Source organism: Tiliqua scincoides, chromosome 7 (genome assembly GCF_035046505.1).
Source record: "Tiliqua scincoides isolate rTilSci1 chromosome 7, rTilSci1.hap2, whole genome shotgun sequence".
Lineage (NCBI taxonomy): Eukaryota > Metazoa > Chordata > Lepidosauria > Squamata > Scincidae > Tiliqua > Tiliqua scincoides.
Window position 1 is genome coordinate 64,146,179 of NC_089827.1, and position 22,011 is coordinate 64,168,189.

General features: G+C 45.3%; 1 protein-coding gene across 2 annotated transcripts in view; it reads right to left on the bottom strand.

The window, feature by feature from the left end:
- Positions 1 to 19,359, bottom strand: part of ELK3 (ETS transcription factor ELK3) — a 49,133-nt gene extending 29,774 nt beyond the window's left edge. For both annotated transcript variants that reach the window (XM_066634210.1, XM_066634212.1), the window contains exon 1: positions 18,986 to 19,359. The gene's annotated coding sequence lies outside the window, so the exon portion shown is untranslated. The remainder of the gene's footprint in view (positions 1 to 18,985) is intronic.
- Positions 19,360 to 22,011: the final 2,652 nt, after the last annotated feature.

The window sequence follows — 22,011 nt, forward strand, 5'->3', positions numbered from 1 at the left end:
TGTGCCCCTCCAAAATGGCACGATCCAGTGGGTCGTGTCGCTGCCTTCCCCCCTTCCTGACCCTTAAGGGGGCAGAGGCTAGGGCTCTCTGGCTGGGGCATCACGACACCCCAGTTTGAGAAGCACTGCACTAAGTAAAATCTTTCAGATTCCAGTATTAGGTTACATTCGGACATCGGTTTTACCCAGCAATGGCCAAAACCACTGAAAGGTCAACCATCATTATAGAATTGTCACCATATTCATGATTCTAACATGTTACTAATCTCAAGCCTCCATGGAACCCCCCCCCCAAAAAAAAATACAAAAGCCAATTAAAAAAGGAGGTGTGAAAAGCTATGATTAGATGTGTGGTATTACTTTAACAGAGGTGTACAACTAAGAAAGAAAGAAAATGGAGCACTGCGTACCAGTACATTTCTTTGCTCCTCTTGTACAAAGGGGTTTCCAACTCTTGAAATAAAAAATCTTGATACCAGCTAGACTAGGAACAAAATCCAGAGCAGGTCCAGTATTGGAGGCCAACGGTCTCACAGGCCTGGAAGCCGAGAGTAATTTTTATGGTAGGTGTCAGGGCAAAGGTTTGGGTTTTGTTTTTTTTAACAGGTTTATGGATGGAGCCTAACAGTTTTTGGTGGACCCAGGGGTGGAGCATGAGTTACAAAAACTCTGTTCACCAATAATATACAACTAACAAAAACAGACAGAGGTAGACAGCTCCTTTCTTTTTTGAGAACTATCCCAACCAGTCCAGTTTTTTTTATTCTACTCAATTAGTAAACCTTATAGGCTAAGACAGCAGTTCCCAAAGTGTGTGTCGTGACCAGGGCTAGGAGGTTCTGAGGCACTTGCCAGGGTATTGCAGGCTACCTGCTGCCTGAAGGGAGATCGCAGCGCAAGCCCCCAAGCAGCAGCAGGAGGTTTAATGCAACAGGCAGAGCTGCAGCGCTCAAAAAACATGCGCTGGGAAAAGCCCTCCTGTGCAACATGACTCTTACCACAATTTCGAAGCCTGCAACATCCTCTGAACCTGGAAGTAAGTGGTGGTGATGTCACTGTATCATCTTCACTTCCTTCGGGTTCCAAGAGGATCACAAGATGGGTATGTTTGGGCTTCCCAAACTTACTTCCACTTACTTTAGTGCTGGGCTAAGAGATGATGAGGACTTCCCATATTAATTTCAGAAAGAAAAGTACAATTTCCCTTCCCTGACCAACCTCTTAGCTACAATCCTGTCAGAACACTAGGAGGTGACTGACTTTGGACAGGGCAAATGTAACATCATAACATCGGGAAGCTGCCAGCTTCCTGAGCTGCTGGTAAACAAATACAGATGCTGGGGGGTTAATTATGCAAATACAATTGCAGATCTACCCAAAGGAGAGAAATAAACTGAATTATGGGGGAGGCAGCAATTATCTGTGATACTGGCATCTGTAAAAGCTAGCATTTCTCTTACATACACCTACTGCACACAAGTCTGTGTTCTGTGTGTATGTACATCTCCAAGGAAAATTATCCTTTTTGCAGATACAACCTTTCTCTTCAGACTCTTTTTCAGATGGTGTAAAAAGGCTTTCCAGCATGAGTGTGAACATTCATTTATCAGCACTGAATCTCAGCTCTTGTCGAGCGCACATTTCTTTCCTGAGCTGAATGACGTCGGGCATTGTTAGCTTCTCATTCTCGTTAGCGCTCTATTTCTGCAAGCTGTAGGCAGGAAATGGGAAAACGGACCAGAGGAAACCTGGCCTGCTACATCTGTCCTTATTTGTAATCTCAGCTCTGGTTCTATTTTGCTAAGTGGCCCAGGTTTCTATTAACCCGTGAAATGCCAATTATACTTGCAGAAATGCCTTATCAGTTTCTACCACATGACAGGTGGTGCCTCTTTATCCACGGATTCAGGACCCACGGTTTTACCTCACCACAGTTCCTGAACCCGCAGACCTGCTCCATCTACTGTCCTCCAATCATGACTGGAGCTGTGCTCTGGTCGCACTCAGAGGCACTTCTGAAGGCCGGGTAGGCTGTGTGCGGCCTCCCCAATCCTCAGGAGACCTTCTCAGGCCTCTGGAAGGCCAAAAATCAGCATTCTGGCTTTCCACCGAAAACTGGAAGTGTCAATTTCTGGCCTTCCAGAGGCCTGAGAAGGCCTCCTGAGGATCAGGGAGGCCATGCACAGCCTCCTTGGCCCTCAGAAGTGCCTCTAAATGTGACCAGAGCACAACTCCAGTTGTGATCATAGGATTGGTGCCACAATCTATGGATTTCGTTACCCATGGATATTGGTATCCTCAGGGGGTCCAGGAATGGATCCTCACAGATACTGAGGCAGCACCTATACAATACGTGTAATGAGATTTAATTTCTTAATTCAGATTCCACTATCTAATGGGAATCTAAGGACCCAATCCTATCCAACTTTCCAGTGCTGATGCACCTGCAATGCAGCCCTGAGGAAAGGGAACCAACATTCCCTCACCTTGAGGAGGCCTCTGAAACTGCCCCCTCCGCTGCATGTTGCAGTACACTCCCCTTTGCGTAGATGCTTCAGTGCTGGAAAGTTGGATAGAATTGGGCCCTAAATCTCTGTGGCCTATAACGTCAACAAATTTCACACTGGCATTTCCTATAGGCTGGTAGAAGTAGAATAATATTTATTTCCTATAGGCTGGTAGTAGTAAAATAATATTTCAAGAAAAAGTTTCACAATGCAGTTTATGTAGCCAAATAAATTTAAAATTGGCAGGCTGCTTTGGTGTAGTTGGCAAATGCTTCTCCTCAACCAATAGGTTGACTGCTCACTTGTAGACAACCATGTGTTATGAAAATAAGCAGAAAATAATCATCCTCCATCAGTATCTTTACTACTGCATGTCTGCGCCTTGGAAAGAGTAAAAAGATGTTGAAAACATGCAAAAAGAAATTAGGAGCATGTTTGCACAGAAATAATTTTGGGCAATCAGATTCCCTCCTCCAGTACGTCTTGTCTTCACAATCCTCAGATACCAGGAGTTTCAGAACCCTCTTGTTTCCTTCCCATTCATGGCTGAAGCTGATCCTTATTTTGCAGTTCCTGCCTGCATCAATTTGTTAAAAGATGCCCACAGCCACACCAGTAGTTGCACATAAAGTAAGGGCCTGTCCTAACAGGAAAAACTAGGGACCAGCATGGTCCACACAGTCTGTAAAGCTGGTTTCCTCTTGACTGCCATAGTAGGAAACCCCTACCTTGCCCTAGGGGACACTTCAGAATTATGCCTGTATCAATCTTCAGCACGGCATGATGCCAGTGAGGATATGCCATCATTGTTGCATATCAACACTGCAAACAAGTATCATAGGACAAAGAAAGGGCATATCCCCTAGGCATGTGCGTGTCTAAGCATGTGTGTACGTGTGTGAGTACATATATATTTATACACAAGCCAAATAAAGATAACTCAATGCATCTACCAAAGTGGGCTGTAGTCCATGAAAACATATGCCACAAGAGACCTATTAGTTTCTAAGGAGCTACAAAACACAAAACCCTTTGTTAAGTGTCCATCAAGCAATTTATAGCACCATCCTACCTACTGCTGGGCTGGTGCAGCCCTTCCTGTGCCAGATTCAAGTGTGAACATGCCATAAATCACATTTGCATAAGATACAGTAGGATAAGTCAGAGTGGGGGGCAGGAGGGGAAGGGGAGGAATGGGGTGGAAATCAGGGCAGGGAGGAGAGCAGATCAAGGCCAAGAAGGGGACAGAAGTGGCACTGTCAATATCCTATTCTTCTTCCCGGCCTCAGTCCGTCCTCCCAGATTACTCCTAAGCAAGGGAACAAACGTTTCCTTGCCCAGACCTCTGAGGCCTAAAACTCCCCTGAAGGATGCAACATGCGCCCTGTTGGGACAGCTGCATCGTTGTGCAGGGAGTTACATAGGATTGGACTGTCAATCTCTAATTCATGAAATCTATAGGCTTAATTTGACAAGCTAGAAGCTCACATCCTTAGGGCTGGTTTGCGCAACAATTCCAAATCAAGAGACACTAAAAGAAATAGCAAATGCTATCTAGACAGCCATACAGACTATAAAGGAACAAACACGTGTCTGAGCCATACTTTCCAACTGCATTTCTCAGTGGAGATATTCTGGGGATAATAAATAGGAAGTGGCTGGTGAAAATTCAGCATTTCTGCCAAAGGTAGAGAAAACACATCAGCTTGCCTGCTTAAAAACTTGATAAACTTATTCAGCAAAGAGATCTCTTAATTTAATTGACCTTAAAAGTTGGGCTTTCAAGCAAGTGTGCAAATCCTACCACACTGATGCAGTCTTTCCCACATAATCATAATTCTGGTTGTATTTTTATTGAACTTAAGGAAACTTTTTTTTTTTTAATTTTGGGAGTTGACAACAAATTTGAAGTTTTCCATAACCAGCAACTGCATCATTTCCAGCTTGAGAGTCCTCATGCTTTTCCCCCCCAAAGTGTTGACACTGTGAAATCTAAATCAGGACTTCCTCCTATTATATTTCGGAGGTGTCTTCCTGGGAAAGGCAGATATCAGTTTAAAGGTAGGAATTCCTGCAGCACCACCCAGTGGAAATTTGAGAAGGACTGCAACTGCCTCACATTTTCTAAGATGACTTCAGAAAATCAGAAGCAAAAAAATAAAAGTTTCAATACGTTATAGATAGTATCTTTGATAGGACCAACTGATTGATTAGGATACTAAACCTTCAAGCTGACCTTTAATTGACAAATTAAAGGTCAATAAGTCACCATGATGGCATCCACCCAAGAGTTTTTAAGGAATTGAATGAAGTTGCTGATCTCTTGACTAAAATATGCAACTTGTTCCTTAAAACGGCCACGGTGCCAGAGAATTGGAGGATAGCAAATGTCACACCAATCTTTAAAAAGGGAAGGAGAGGGGACCCAGGAAACTATAGGCCGGTCAACCTAACATCTATTCCAGGTAAGATGGTGGAATGCCTCATCAAAGATAAAATCTTAAAACACATAGACGAACAAGCCTTGCTGAGGAAGAATCAGCACGGCTTCTGGAAGGGTAAGTCTTGCCTCACAAACCTTTTAGAATTCTTTGAAAAGGTCAACAGGCATGTGAATGAGGGAGAACCCGTGGACATTATATATCTGGACTTTCAGAAGGCGTTCGATATGGTCCTTCACCAAAGGCTGCTGAGAATGGTCTGTGGAACTCCTTGACACAGGATGTGGTGATGGCGTCTGGCCTAGATGCCTTTAAAAGGGGACTGGACAAATTTCTGGAGGAAAAATCCATTACGGGTTACAAGCCATGATGTGTATGTGCAACCTCCTGATTTTAGAAATGGGCTATGTCAGAATGCCAGATGCAAGGAAGGGCACCGGGATGCAGGTCTCTTGTTATCTGTTGCGCTCCCTGGGGCATTTGGTGGGCTGCTGTGAGATACAGGAAGCTGGACTAGATGGGCCTATAGCCCGATCCAGCAGGGCTGTTCTTATGTTCTTAAGCTATAGTGACCTCCTCTAGGCAGAAATCGTTGAAGAATTCTGGAACCTATATCAATAATCATAAACATTGTCTACATTACCCTTTCAGGGAAACGACTGGGAGGAGAAGAGGGTTCATATCCAAGGACTACACTTCAAACAACTGCCAGGTACATTTTCAAAAAGGAGATTTATGCAGTAGTCAGTAGTCAATAGATTGGAGTAGCCCCATTGAGCAGGCTGGGGCTTTACCCCAACGAGACCTCCAGCCTGCTCCTTCCCAGCTCTGGATACAGTGTGGACTGAGAGGCTCCACTACACCAGCACTGGCTAGGATTGGGCTGCTGAATACATATAGTATATAGAAAAATATTCCTGTATTCTTCTGTTGATGGGACTAGATGGTGGAAGTTAGTGCAGTGAGTTGGTGGAAGGGTTCTGCAGATTTTTTCTTATTACACATAAAATGTCCTTTGGGGTCCCTTCCACTATTACAAGTGTAAGGTGATATTTCAAATGTGAAGAGCAGCTTTTAAAGATAAGGCATAAAATGTCTATCGCTCTAATTATTCTTGTAAATGATCTGTCAGTTTTACCTTGTGCTATTGAATTTCTGTTGGGATATTTCTCCTAAGCCCTAAATGATCTCTTTCTAAGCACTAAAATTAAACGTAATAGATTATAGAACATCAATCGCCATAACAGAATTGTTCCAATAATCCGTCCATCAGAAGATTAGCCCCTTGCTGGCTACAGGGGTGCATCCGAGTCTATCTGTCCATCATAACTTCAGTCCCGCTGAATTCCAGTGGTTGACTGCTAATATCAAAGCTGACCACATCAATCACGTATGTGCAAGCAATGGCAATCCAACTGAGCCACAATTACTATAGAGCATCCTATGATCCTGGATGGAGATTTAAAAAACAAACAAAAAAAATCCCAACTGCCTGCATTCACCCTTTTGTGCACACAGGTCACCATGCACAAGGCAAGCAACACATGGACGCCTGCTTCCGCACAGAGACTGCTCTTTCTGAATTGTGACAACTGTCTTCAACAGGAAGGAAGCGTAGCTGGTTCCTGTTCATTAAGGCTTTTAAAGTCCAACCTGTTCAGATGTTTCAGAGGCTAACCATACAGGAAAGCACATAAATCTACAGTTTCCAAAAATTCATTACGAGAAGAAAATAAAATGCATACAGACTCCTCATGCTTCCTGCTCTGTTCATGTGGTGAGCATCTGTGCTATACTGGCATAGAATTGACTTGCACACTAAAAGGACTTCCAGGTTCAAAGTCAGCCTGTATCTTTATTTTTTCCATATGAAACTTTTTGCATTCCTCTCATGTCAGTGTGGCAGAGAGATAATTATTCTGCTGACTTACATAAAACTTAAGATGGTTCCCCTTCTATAAATGTGGAAAACATACATGTGACCACGATCAAACAGATATAGTGATAATAACTGCTACTCTGCTACGTATATTACTTACTTGTCCACTAAGTAATAGTTATTAAAGTCCCTTCTCACTGAAAGATCTGTGTTTAATCTAGGTTTCAAACTGCCTTTTTTTTCCCCCAACCATGTCTCCCCTTTCTTTAAAAAAATAAATAAACAAACAACTGGAAGAGTAATGGAATTTGCAGACACCAACTGGGATAAATAAAAGGGACAAACCTATTAGTTCTAGAAATATTATATATAGTATGGGATATATTCTGCAAACCTAGATACACTCCATGCTGTCTCTGAACATCTCGTCCTTGTTCAACAATTGCCAAAGACTGTTAAATAATGAACAGGGAAAAGTTCCCCCATTTGTTTTTGGATATATGGTACTGGTTACCACAGCAAATCAATCTCTCTCTCTCTCTCTCTCTCTCTCTCTCTCTCTCAAAAAGAGGTTGCTTCAAGTGAGTTACATCTGATTACCACAGGCTCTTGTTTATAAAAGGTCATACCACAATAAATACATTCACCTTTAAGATGTTACTAGTGCTGTAAACCTAGGAGCCAACTTACAGTGCAATCCTAACTTGCACTGGAACAGGCAAGCTGCTGAGCCTGCGCTATAACCAGCACAAGTTTTGGATTGTCTGAGGCTTGGTCTGAGGCAAGGGAAAACTTTTCCTCTTACCCCGAGGAGAGCTGCAGCAGATCCAATGGGGCTACTTGGATCTACGCAACCGAAATTGGTGGCACAAATCCGAGCAGCCTGTGACCGCCACAGGAAGTCTGGGAATGGGGCTAGGATAAGTGCCAGATCCTGACCCTGCCTCCCGCTCCCCACTCATCTGCACCCAGGAACATCCGCCACCCACCCTCCCCCCACCCTGAAACTCCTGCCCACCCTCCCCAAGACCCCCCCCCCGACCCCTTTGCCAGCCAAGCCTGGTCAACGCAAACTTATTGGGTTCCAGGGCTCGAGTCAGTGTAGGAAGACCGGGGCTTGTCTGTGCACCAGCCTATCTACCCCAAGACTGGCACAAAAGTGCTTTACGGCACTTTCGCAACACACTTCAGTCGGCACAAGGGACTTGCGCTGGCCGAAGGTGCGTTCAGGATTGCGCCCGAAGATGTTTTTATAAAAGATAAAATGTTCCAGCAATGGGCATTGTTGGCAATCTTGCTAATCTACTGTTGGATATGTATCAATATTAATAAAGGAAGACGGGAGATGCAGAGAACTATAGGTGGAGCTTCCAGACATACACAAGATCTCCTGAGCATGTACCAAGGCTTCCGGGTTACTCTTCCCATCACAGCTCCTTTAGTTTTCAAAATGACACCCTAGAAAATCAGTCCAATGCACCACACAGGGAAACCCAAAAGCCCCTTGTGTGCACATAACAAGCATCTGGGCCCAGGTACATGATTCTTTAGATATTAGCCATACCCTGCAACGTTAATTAGATTCCCTATTCAGAATGCATTTGGTGTATTTTACAGGCACTGCTTTTATTAAATACCACAACTGCAAATTTTTAAAAAGGCATACCCTTTAAAATATTTTCCTAATATTTTAAGAGGCATAGTCATGTCCATATGTTGCAGTTCATTAAAAAAAACAAAAAACACCCTGGGCTACTTCATAATTCATTTTGCTATCATACTGTCTTCAATGAAGTGCAAAGAAATGGGTCAAAATATTTAGTACTTTGAGACCAGCAAATCATGGAATAAAGTTAGAAATCTGATTTTTAGAAATCTTTAACAGTGCAACCCTATATGCACTTACCTAGGAGTAAGTCCCATTGAACAGAGCAGGACTTAATTCCAATTAAACATGCCTGGAACTATGCTGTGTGTTGCCACTGAATTTACATGTATGACAGATATAGGAATATGAGAATGTGTTCTAGGGATTTCAGCTGGTTTTTCAGTCTAAACTACATTTACAAATTTGCTTTTAAAAAGTTGCAAAAATACCCAAACTCTTTTTGCCCCACTGCAATCAGGGGTGTGGTCCTGGCCCAGATTCCAGGATGGGCATCGCTAGAGCAGTGCAAGACATGAGCCAAATATCATGGTAGCAATTTCCATGAATCTTCTCTGATCATGTAAGTTGCAACTGTGATGTGGTCCATTCTTGCCTTGCTCACTGCATGGGTCATGCAAGACGAGCACCTGCATTTACTAAAGACAGAGAAAATAGGTGCCTGATGGTAGTATTTGAAGCAGTTGAGTAGCAGGAAAGAGACCCTGCAGGGTTCGGTCTTACCCATGTGTCCTGGGCACACTTAGGAACAGAAAAATGTCTGCCTATGTGGCACAAATGTGTAAATCCAGCCTTTCCTACACAGATAACAATAAATATGCACAGAAACTGCAGTATGACAGACTCTACAAGTATGACAGTATGACTGTTTCTGTATGTGTTTAGGAGATACATACATTGTAACACAACTCTGTTTTGTAGAGGGTGCCAAAATGTAGAACAAAATCAACAGGTGAAAGTTTAAAGAAAAACCGCAAATCCTGTGTTGTAAAAGCATACAATTTTAGGTTACAGAAAAATATATATTAATCTTTCTTAGAGCGCAATTCTAAATGCCATAAGGCACGTTTACACCTCCTTTTGAGTCGGGGACGCCGGTGCAAGGACACGTGCTGGCCCTAGGACTGGTAAGTTCACGTCAGCCGAGTCAGGCCAGCGCAGGAGTCTGGGGAAGGCAGGCCTATGGGTGGCCCAGGGGTGGCCTGGGGCCGAGCAGGGGGTGGAACCAGGATCTGGCACTTAGAATGTATCCTTACCCGACTCCGAGGGGAGCTTGCACAGCACTGGGCTGCTTGGATCTGCGCCACCTCTTTAGATGGCACAGATCTGACTTGCCCAATTAAGGCTGCAGTTATGTTATCCAAAGTAAGGAGTATTAATTTCCCTTGCCCCAGGCTGAGCCACAGCCAGCCCCAACCCTGCGCTGGAAACAGTGCAGGCCTACTGGCCTGTCTGTACCAGTGCAGGTTAGGATTGGACTGTTAGTGTGTTAAAAAGTTTGTGTGAGCATCCTTTTGTTTCACTGTATTATTCTTGCTTTAGCACACTGACTCACAGGCTCAAGAAATCAGTCAATTACTAAACATTCCAATAAACAATACCAAAAACAAAACTAAGCCTATATGAACAAACTATAGCCAAGGAAATAAACATATGCACATAAAGGAAGTTTATTTTAAATCACTGTCTAATCTCACTTATGGCTTAATCCTATCTGTGCAGTATGCTGTAAGGCTGTGAGGTGCACCGGCATACGAGAGTCCATTGCAACAGCAGTCTCTCTGCCAGTCTGCAAAGCACTGTCACCAGTGTAAGACCTGGAAGACTACGAGCCGCCAACAGCTGCTGATTGAGTTCTGCCTGTGGAGAGGTACATTTGAGGGCTAACTGGCAGCAAAAGAGATCGCATAGCCTGAGGAGTCCCATAGGTGACCATGCAGCAGCCAGGAAAGTAAGTAATGTTTTTTCTTCTCTTGCCTCTCCTGGCCAGTCTGATCCTCTGTCAGCACACAGGATACAGCAGAAACTCCATCAACGGCCCTAAATCCAATGCACCAGTGGGGGATAGGACTGGGCTGTTAGTTTACTTGAGCTCAATTTCTGCTACACGCTTTTTAGTCACTGGATATCCTATACTGAAATCATTCCCAATAAATCTATGCCCAACACTTACCTGAAACCCTCCTAGAAAGGAAATTCTACCACATCTACAAGACAGTTATGCATTTTCAAGCTTCCTACATACATTAGGGCAGCGTTTTTCAACCGCTGTGCTGCAGCACACTAGTGTGCCGCAAGGCAGCCTCAGGTGTGCTGCGGGGCCAGAGGAGGCAGGTGCCAATCCTCATTTACCTGGGAGTAAGCCCCTTAGACTATTGTGGGGCTTACTTCTGAGTATACACGCCTAGGATTGGATATCAAGTTCATTGTTTGCCCTGCGTGCTGATTGGGCAGCGAGAGAAGCCTGGAGGAGGTCTGGGCAGAGTGAGTGAGAATGAGGGAACCAAGGGCAGGCAAGCAGGTGGGAAGCCAGCAAGTCTGCCGAGGCCAGCAGCCTAAGAATGGGCTGGCCTTCGAAGTCCCTTCTCCTGGCCTACGGCTCCCCAACGCAAACCTCCCTGCCTTGCCTTTGCCTTTCAGAGGAAGGGCACTGGGCCACAATCCTATCCACACTTTCCTGGGGGTGTGGACCACTTTCCTGCAAGTAAGCCCCATTGACTATAATGGGACTTACTTCTGAGTAGACAAGCATAGGATTGGGCTGGTGGTCACACTTTTTTCTGAAATAGAGGAGCACGCAATGAGGGGGAGAATGTGAGGCAAGTGATTCAGGACCTTTGGAAGGTACAGTCAAGTGACGGGAGGGAGAGTAGGAGAGGTGCTAACTGCAATTATGAGATGGGGGGAATGTGCCTGTGGGAGGGGGTGGGGTGGGGGAGAGGAGGAGAGAGAAGTGCCAACTGCCTGCTCATGTATTTGAGAAAAAAGAGTGCAACCAAAAGCCCAATCCTAGGCATGTCTACTCAGAAGGAAGTCCCACAGGCACATTCCCCCCCCCCAGTCTTTGGCTGCAATCCTAACCACACTTTCCCATGAGTAAGCCCCATTGAACAAAATAGGACTTACTTCTGAGTAGACCTGGTTAGGATTGTGCCCTTTATCATGTAATGATTTAATTTTATTAATTGTATTAATTAAAAATTAATTGTAATGTGGTAATTTAATGTAAGTAAAAAACTGGGAGTGTGCCTTGACAATTTTAGTGCCTTGACTGTGTGCCGTGAGCTGAAAACGGTTGAAAATGGCTGCATTAAGGCTTATGGACAAATGAACGTGTTGTAGGGTTTTAGCCTCCATGAGCTTCTGTCACGCATGTGTGTTCTTCTGGTTCTGACACCTGACCAAAAGTACTTGGAGAAAGATACTGCACCTTGTGTGGGATTTATGTTAACTCCCTGCCTGCTTTTCAGTTCCTTGTGGTGTCTTCCATTTCCTTGTCATTTCAACAGGATAATGAGACACCCCGCAATTGCCTGGAATCTCCTAAGTGTTGGGCTATATTTCAGTACATAGAACTGTTGAAGGTCTCTCCAGTATAGGACAAACATAGCTTAAGCGCCTGTCAAAGTAGGATATGTAGCCTGGAAGAAGTTTAGCTTCTTGCAGGTTTCAGGCCCTCTTGAGCAAAATTAGATTGTGTTCATGAGCACAACTGGCGAGGTCTTCTGTTTGTATCATCTGCTTTTCTCCATCTGCTAGATGTGTCCTTAAGCTGCCTCCTCCCAGACAAATCCAAGTATGATCAATATTATCAACAGATACAGACATTTAAGTGTCAAAATCTGAATAAATAATGTGAGAAAAAGGAATGGGCAACTTGATCCTCCACCCAGGCAGCGCTGCTCACTCTCACATATGCTGCCTGGGCAAAAACTGCCACATACGTGCTGCGGTAAGGCCCATCGCAGCTGCCACAGTGAGGGAGGCACCAGTGGAGAGGCCAGTGCAGGCAGGCGCTGGGCATCCACTCTGGTAGAACAAGGAAGGTGGTAAATAAACCACCACAGCAGAGAGGCTTTTCTAGGCAGGAGGAGGATGGGGGAAGGCAGGGAAGGGGAAACTGGGTGGAGGAAGGGCGAATCGGGGGGGGGCGGGGATGGTGGCAGACGCTATCACCGGATCCTATCCCCACTCCTGAGCCTCAGAGCCCTACACAGGTCTTCTTGGTTCTGCATCAGCAATTGAGCTGGCGCAGATCCAACTAGACCCATTGGGGCTGCAATGGCACCACACAGGTTAAAGGAACCAGTGTTCCCTTACCCCGAGGATACCACTGGTTGCTTCTCCTGCACCAAAGGATACAGCAGCAGCTGTTTCAGCACCGCTGTACTGCCGGGCAGGTGAGCAGCAGAGGATTGGGCCCTCAATGTCAAATAAAAGGCCCTTTTCAAGGAAGGTCTTATACTTAGCCACTTTCTTCTTTCAGCATTTTGATGCTCAGTCAGCCTGACTTCCTGTTCCTATATCTTGACATTCCACTCTAAATCATGACTAATTCTTAAGTCATACATAATGCAACAAGATGCTTGAGAACAGATATGTTCTTGTCTTTCAAAATCTCTCAGAAGTCCCAAGAATGCTAGCTGATTCATGAAGCAAGAAGCTGAAAATCAAACAAATGTGTACATCTCTGGAACAACTCTATTATGGAACATGCCAAAGGCGCACGACACAGAAGACAACAGAACAAAACAAAAGTTGGCATAGTAAGCTATGTCTTTTTTTTAAGCAAACATGCCATCGTGGCCTGTTACAGCTAGCTCTGGGTGTGGCTACAAATGACCTAAGGCCTACAAAAGTCTAAGGCCTACAGATAGATACCTTGCAGGAAGCCAAGTAGTGCCCTTTACTCAACCCAGCAAGTAAAACTAAATCAAAATCTGCTTTGCAAAGTACTAGGCACGCCACCACATCTAGGCCATGAGTCAGTGCTTACGGAAGTGAAGGGTGTGTACAGTATAAATATACATGCTAATTTTGACATGATTCAGTTAAGCACCATCCTAGATTGGTCCCTCCACAAGTTAGCCCAAGAGCCGCACATGCAGTAGTAATTGGCAGCTGTTGACATTGGCAGCACGGGTTATAGAAACTGTCCCATAAAGGAGCTGAAGTATTTGCAAGAGGTGACGTCACATCTGTTTTTGAAAAACCGCCCAGCCTCACCTGCAAACCAGCCATGCCATTTATGAAGGGAGAAGTCTCTTGTATTCTCCTCTTTTAGTTCCCACCTCTATTTGCTGTTCTGCCTGCTATAGACTGAAGGAGAGCTGCCAGGACAGCCTCTACTCTTCAGTTGCTAATCAACTGAGTGAAAAGACATCCTGCTACTCATTCACAGTGAGGGGATTTTTCAAACACCAGCATGTATGATACATGCTGCAATCCGATACACACTTTCTGAGAGTAAGCCACATTGACTATAATATAATTTACCTTTGAGTAAATAAGATTGTGCTGACAGTCTCTTACTCCATAGTATGCAAACATCTTTGTTCCCAATTAAACTCTTGTGCTAAAGTACCTATCAAACTATGGCTGCAATCCAAACAACACTTTCTTAAGAGTAAGCTCCACTGAACAAAATAGGACTTACTTCTGAGAAGACCTGGTTAGGATTGTGACCTTAGGCTACTGATTAATGAGTTATAATCATATATACCAGGGGCAGTCAAACTGCAGCTCACAAGCTATGTGTGACTCTAACATGCAACTTGCAAAAATATGTTGGCTGAGATCATTTTTCCATCACAATTAATATAAAAGGTAAATAAGAAATTTTCAAGCTTTATACTTATTTACAAGGTATAGTCTGATGGATTAAAACATAAGTTTAATATTTATGGTGAGTAAATATATTTAAGAATTTAAATGCTTCTAAAATACTGCAGCTCTCAAACATCTCTCTGGCAACTCTCAAACATCTGAAGTTTATCTCATGTGATTCTTAGTTTGAACACCCCTGAGATATACATTTCAAGATATTACACTGTGGTATACCATCATTGGTTTTGAAAATTAAGCTTTGAAAAATGCTGACAAGAGAACAAAAACTAACCTTTTAAAAACAACTGCCCAGCTTTTAAACCACTGTAAAGGGTCTTGAGCTGCCAGAATGGGAATTCTAACAGCTCAAGGCCCAGACAGAATTGGGCCCTAAATCTCTGCTAGCTGAAAATGGCAAAGGGTAGACATGAAAGATATGACCCACACATGGCAACATGGACTCAATTCAAATTGAATGCCCCTAGATATCAATACACTGCATTAATAATGTCTGCTGCACAAACAAAATTTCCAGTGGGGCTTACACAGATTTACAGCAGATTATGCATAGGGCACTAACAGTGCATCAAACTACAGGCTAAACTAAATTCAAGCAACTATGCTCATGCATCCTGATCTAGTGGTTCATACTGGGGATTCTCACCATGCATCCAGAGTTCTGTGTGAGCAGTGATTATTCAATTTTGGGGATTGTTCAACACACACAATGGAAATGGCAAAAGTATTCCTTAACATTAATGAAACCACAAAGAAGAGATAATAAAGAAGTTCCCCATGCAAACCAGAGTACCAATAAACTTCATTGTGTCTACAAGTGCTCACATTCAAGGGCCAAATCTAACCCACTAGCTTCTGAGCCAGAGTCAAGGGCTAGCACCAACAGGACCTGCTGCCCCAAACTGGAATGTATCCATGTAGCACACTCTTTCTTGATCTAATCACAAGAGAGACTTCACCATACATTCTTGGACAGAAAGTTTCAGAGTTTGAGCCACTACTATGCTCCATCCCATCACTGACCAAACTTCTGGTGAGATCTTAGCAGGACCTCTCCAGCAGACTGAAGAAGATATAAAAACTGTTAAGCCTTTAAACAGCATAACCAACATTCTGCATTATACGTGGCTCCACTCCAAAGGATTAATAGTCACACTTTCCATTCCTAAGAGAAGATGGGTTGCCATGTGCCACCTGTTGCCACATGGTCCACCTGTTTGTAGCTTCCAAACTTTCTTCACAGTCATCCCTGTGTACAGCACATGGTTCTTGGGTTTACAAAAGCATGAGTGGCAGTTCCCAGGTCTCTACTTTTTAGGAGATGTAACACCGAAAATGCACTTTTTGCTGCTGAAGTCCTGAAATTCCAGGAGCAAGGAGTCCAGCAGGCTTTCCAGATGTATTTTCCCAATGCATCAAATTCTTATTTTGTTGAAATTCTAACCCACCCCATATCAGAGATCTGAGGCAAGAGACACAAGACAAATCCTCAACAACCAAGGCTTATAAATACAAAACAAATGCCAATTTTTAATACAGTGTAGGCAATCAAGGCTGGACAAATTCCCAGATGCCTAGTCACCTTGCTACATAGAAATTTGATACTGGTATGTAAAAATGTGAAATATACGTCTATTCAGGCTCTAGCAATTTGCTTTCAGAATGGGAATAATATTTCAATGTAAATAAGCGTTTCTTTGGGAGCTAAGAAATGAATAAAGATTTTAAATGTGAATGTAATACGCACTATCATCAAAAATGTAATCACATATAATTATAAGCATGTTACAAAATAATTTGGCCAAATGCAAATTTATGCATTTGTATGTAATGTAATTTACATGCATATGTAATTTACATGTATATGTTTAGATAAAACATTTTGTAGTCATTATAAACAGAAGAATGTACTATTTAGTTTGTTGTTGTTCAGTCGTTAACTCATGTCCAACTCTTTTTGACCCCAGAGACCACAGCATGCCAGGTCTCCCTGTCTACCACTAACTTCTAGAATTTGTCCAAATTCATGTTCATTGCCATGGTAACACTATTGTACTATTTAGTATTTTGAACCAGTGTTTCTCAAACTGTGGGTCGGGACTCACTAGGTGGGTCGCTAGCCAATTTCAGTGGGTCCCCATTCATTTTCAATATTTTATTTTTCATATATTAGACTTGAGGCTCCCATGGTATATGACTGCATTTGGGGAAATGTTACAGACCTGTACTTTTAACATGCTACTATGTATATTCTTGTAACAATGATAGTCAATGGGACTTACACCTGGGTAACTGTGAGTAGGATTGCAGCCTAGGATTGTCAAAAATGTTCCTGCTTGATGATGTCACTTCTGGTCATGACATCACTTCTGATGGGTCCTGACAGATTCTCATTCTAAAAAGTGGGTCCAAATGCTAAATGTTTGAGAACCACTGCTTTGAACTAAAATACAGAGAAGTGGGGAGGCAAGAAGGAATGAGCTACAGTAGATCTATCCAGCCTTGAGGTCTTTGATAATTTTACAGCACTCCATGATGAAATGCTAAATTATCAAACACTCATAGATCAAAGTTTTAAAACCAATCAAGAATTTGCAAGGGCCAAACACTGCATAAGTAGACCCGTTATGTTGGTGACATTAAAAGGAAACCTTTGTACTCTTGGGTTGCCATTAAAAGGACACTGAAGATCTCATGATCAACACCAAAACAATGCTACATTAAACAGACTCGATCCCACTCCTACCTCAATAAAGATGTAACTTGTCTTGGGCTTCGACAGAAGGGGCCGAGAGGGCTTCACAAAACCCTCCTGTGTTAGGGAATGGAAACTCCTAATGAGATTAGCTTGGTGTGTGCAGACATTACTTAGCCATGACTAAACGGGCTCTCTTCCTGCAGGCCAGTGGAAAATTCAAGGAGCTTTTTTTCCCTGCTGCAGCATCAGAGTCCCTCCAACCTTCAGCAAAGCCAGATCCAAAAACAACTTTGGAGGTTTTTCCTTTCTCTCCCCTCTTGTGGAGCTGATGGTGCGCAAAGCCTACAAGATGGGCTGGGGGGGGGGCGTCTGGTGAGTGAGGGGAGCTCTCTTTCTCCGAAGACTACAAAGGAAGCTGGAAAAGGACCTGAACCTGAGAAGGAGCAAACCACAGAGTTTCTTTGTGAGCTGCAGTGACTCATTTTCAAGATGTTGTCTGCTGCCAGTTTCAAACCGGAAGCGCATGGCAATTAGTCTTGCTGTTTCCAGACAAGCCAGGAACTCTCCCAACACTTCTCCCTCCTCCCCCCCCCGTCTCCAAAGCCCCCTCGGGCTGTTTCTTCCTCTCTCTCTCCTCGCAGCCCCCCCCCCCCGAGTTGCACTGTCCCTGAGCAAACTCCTGCTTCCAGGGCTGGCCCCCCACTCTCTGAGTGTGTGTGTGCGTGTGTGGGCGCCCACTCTCAGAGAGAGAGAGGCCCTTTTCTTCCACACACCAACCCCCAACGGAACACCCCCCACTTCCCCCCCCACACCCCTCAGGTAAAGGCCGGCGCGCACAGGGCGCAAGCAACTCCTGGCGACGTCATTCCTCTGGGGGGCTGCTCTGGCCGCCAGCCTGTCAGAGGGGGCTTCCTCACACACGCTTCTCCCCCCCCACTTCACAAAGGCGGCCCCCTTCCCCCAACAGGGGGCGGCCGCCCTCGCCATCCCTCGACCCGCGCGCTCCTCTGCCCAAGCTGCTTCTCCCCACTCCCTCCCCCCAGTGAATTCCCAGCTTGCCCCCCCCGGTAGGGACCAGAAGCAGGTGGAGACCCCCCCCCCGCCCGCACACACAGTCCTTCCACCACAACCCCTTCCCCAGAGTGGCTGCCAGCGGCGCGTCCCTCGCCAGCGCCCGTCCCGCCTTTGGCGCGCCCCGCGCTCCCCACTGCGTCTGGCCGCCACCCCCCCATGAGGCACTGGTGGCCTCCTTCCTCTCTCGCGCTCTTCCTCCCCTCGGCGCGAGTTGCGTCTTCAGCGCTCCCCACCCCCTCGCCAGATGGCACTTCGGGCTGTCCCGGGCAGCGCAGCAGCGCGGGCATCCGCGTTCACGCTGCTCGCTGCGCGCGCGCGCGCACACTCAGGCAGGGCTCGCACACGCACACCAGGACTCACACGCACAGGGCTCACACACACCAGGGCTCACACTTACACACACGCACAGGGCTCACTCACACCAGGGCTCCCAGTTACACACACACAGGGCTCACTCACACACTCGGACAGGGCTACACACCAGGGCTCACTCACACACACACACACCAGGGCTCACACTTACACACACACACAGGGCTTCTACACACACACACACACAGGGCTCACACCAGGGCTTACTCTCTCTCTCTCTCTCTCTCTCTCTCTCACACACACACACACACACACACACACACACACAGGGCTTACTCTCTCACACACACAAGGCTCACACACACACACAGGGCTACACACCAGGGCTCACTCACTCACACACACACACACAGGGCTTCACCCCCCCATGCCCTGCGGCGGGGCAGGCATCCCCTGGCACCCTGAGCTGCGCAAGGCGCGGGGCGCGCTCTGGAGCGGTGCCCCTGCCCCGCAGCTCCCAACTCCCTCCCCCTCCCAACTCCCTCCAACTTGGGAGCTACGTACCCGGAGCCTGGTGGGCTTCGCCAGCCGCTGCCCGGCGCTCTACTGGGAGCGGGGTCGAGCCCCCTGGTTGCGCATGCTGACAGTCCTCTCCGCGCTCCGCCGCTCCTGTAACCAGATCCCGATTCTTTCCCCGGTTCCTCTCTCTCTCTTTCCCCCCTCGGCTGGTGTGTGCGGGAGAGAGCAGGAAGTTGGAGCAGGCAGACAGAGCCGGCTCACTTCCTCTCCTGCTTTATTCCCCAGGCGGTTTGCAGTCTGTGTAAACAGGCTTTTCCTCCCTTCTCCCCTCTCTCTGGCCACTGATCTGCAGCATGGCTGGAACAGAAGACACACACATAGTCGGTGCAAGGGCAGCTCGCTCCAGACCCGCACCAGCCAAGGGACTCCCGCAGCCAGCTCCCTCTGACCTCCACCTCTTCCTGTGCCTGCACCCCGGGGAGGAGCTTCCAGCCAGACCCAACAAACTTGGCTCATCATCACACCCGGCTACTCAAAACAGAAGGTGACTTTCGCAGCAACTTTCCCTCAAATGTGATGGTGCCCACTTGCAGAAGCTCAACTCAACAGTTCTTGCCAACCTCAGCGCAAATACCTGTGGGGATCCCCACCTACACAGGCACCCAGTGGCACTTTAAATCATTACGTAATAATAAGATGGAAATCATTGTTTGAAATCCACAAGAATGCATTTCTTAAGCAGCGGAGCTAAGCGTTGGTGAGTCTAGTTTAAAACAAAAACAGAGGCCTTGCTTTCCAGATGTCATTAAAATAAAAGGCAGAGATCTGGGTGAAGCTGCCAGGTAGGGTAGACTATTCCTGGGGTCTTTGCAGTGCTGGTTTCAAAAATCAACAACCAAAGACCTCTTTCAACCAGTGGTTCCCAAACTTTTTAGCACCAGGACCCACTTTTTTTAAACAACACTGTTGGGACCCACCTAGTTTACCAGACTTTTAAAAAAGGAAAGAAATAATATTTTATTTATTTATAAGTCATAATAACCAGAAAAAAGCCCCTCAAACATTTATCTCCCTATATTTAAACATGCTTGCAAACTGCAGGAGCAGAGTTTTTTGCAGGGTTATTAGCAACTGCAGTATCTGATTTTTTAATAGCCTCAGGGCTTGAGGCAATTAGTCATCTGATCTTTCACTTCCACCAAAAATCAGGTTGTGACCCATCAGTGGGTTCCACCCCACAGTTTGGGAACCACTACTCTAGACCAAGTCCAGCTGTAAAAATGGCTACAGGCCTTCTCTTACTTGCTACACTAGAGGCATGATGGGGTTCAGATGGAGTAGGGGCTGTGGGAACAGAACTTGCTAGCAAGTTGACACGTGGAATAGAGATTGAGATCTAAGCTCTCCATGGGGCACACCCTTCCTCAAGTGGGTCCTCAAAAAAACTGTTGACCAGAACAGAGGGTCTTAAAAGCATTTGGATTTAGATACCACAATTATTAACTACAATCATGGCACAAGTATATTTCTTCTTTTTATTCCACCCCTTAAAATATTCATCAATGTATGATGAATACAAACACAATGTAAATGACATCCAACAGTGCAGTGTTAACCTGTTCAGCACAAACTTTTGGGCATCTATTATTATTAGTATTAAGGCTTGAGTATAGAACAGGTTCTGGTGCATCCCTCATGCTATGCATGTCGCTCCCTGTTTCAGAAGCAATTAGAATTAGGGGATAAGAGATCTGGGTTAGATGGTGTTGTTTCCAGGTGGATTCTGATTTCCAGCACCTGACACTAAGCACCACTTCCGGCATCAAAGATGAGAACTTCCAGAGTAGAGACATAACTAGGGTAGAGCCTATGGGGTAGCTGTCCTGGGTGCTAATGGGGGGGGATGTCTGCCCTAGTTATGGAGGAGGTGCTGGCAGCTTTGCGCCTTCGTTCCTTCTCCTTCAAAGGGGAGTCTCCCCAGGAGAAGGAAGAGGGGGGATGAAGCCACCACAGCAAGTGCCCCCTCCTCCAGGGAGAACCAGAAAGTGACATCAGTCACATGGCATCTTAATGTTACTGCCCTGGGTGCCAGCTCTGTTCCAAAGGGCTCGCTATAGGCAGCAAAAACAGTCATGCAGCTCCTTAAAGACTAACCAACATTTCATGACAAGCTTTAATGGACCACAACCCACTTCATCAGATGCCTCAGCGAGCAGGTTTATACACTCACATGGGGATAGAGAAAAGGAAGTAGAAATGTGGAAGGTGGGGCTAAGGGATAGAAGAGGTAAAGTTGTGACCGTTATTATGCAAAGCACAGTGAACAATTCACAACAGGAGTAGTTAAAGCAATCACCCTGGCTGCACTGACTTGGAGCACTGAGAAGGAACTAAGGTTACCTAATAGAGCCTGTACCATGACATGGGATTAACAGAGTGGGCAACTCTTCTTATGACACAACCTCCACTCCATACCTGTGCTATTTGGAAGCTTTAATTTTGTGAAAAAGTCTTTCCATTTTTATGCTCTTGAAGCTGAGCATTCGTCCATGGTACTTCTTTAAGCCTGGGCTGTTTGTCTAGCAGCTAGATGTATTTGAACAAATTCAAACACCAGTAAAGATGCTCTTTTCCCCACGCACTGCCCCACTGCTTCAGGAATATTGAATGGTATCATCATTTTCTGGGTGTGTGGTTCTTCACTTACCTATCTCTACAAAGCACACCTGAGTACTGATTGGAGGAATCATCCAATTCTACCCCCCAAAACAGATAAAAGGATTGCAGAAAGCAGTATCCTGTACTCTTCATACATTATGCTGGCAGAAGACATCGTGCTAGTGGTGCTACATTTGGGCTACCTAAAGGTAATGCTAAGAGGGAAATAATAATAATAATAATAATAATAATAATAGGTATTTCTATACCGCCTTTCTTGGTCTTTATTCAAGACTTTATTCAAGGCAGTTTACATAGGCAGGCTTTATTTAAATCCCTTATTAAATAGGGATTTTTACAATTGAAAGAAGGTTCTTTCTTTCAAGAACCACTACATTCAGGTGTTTCATTCC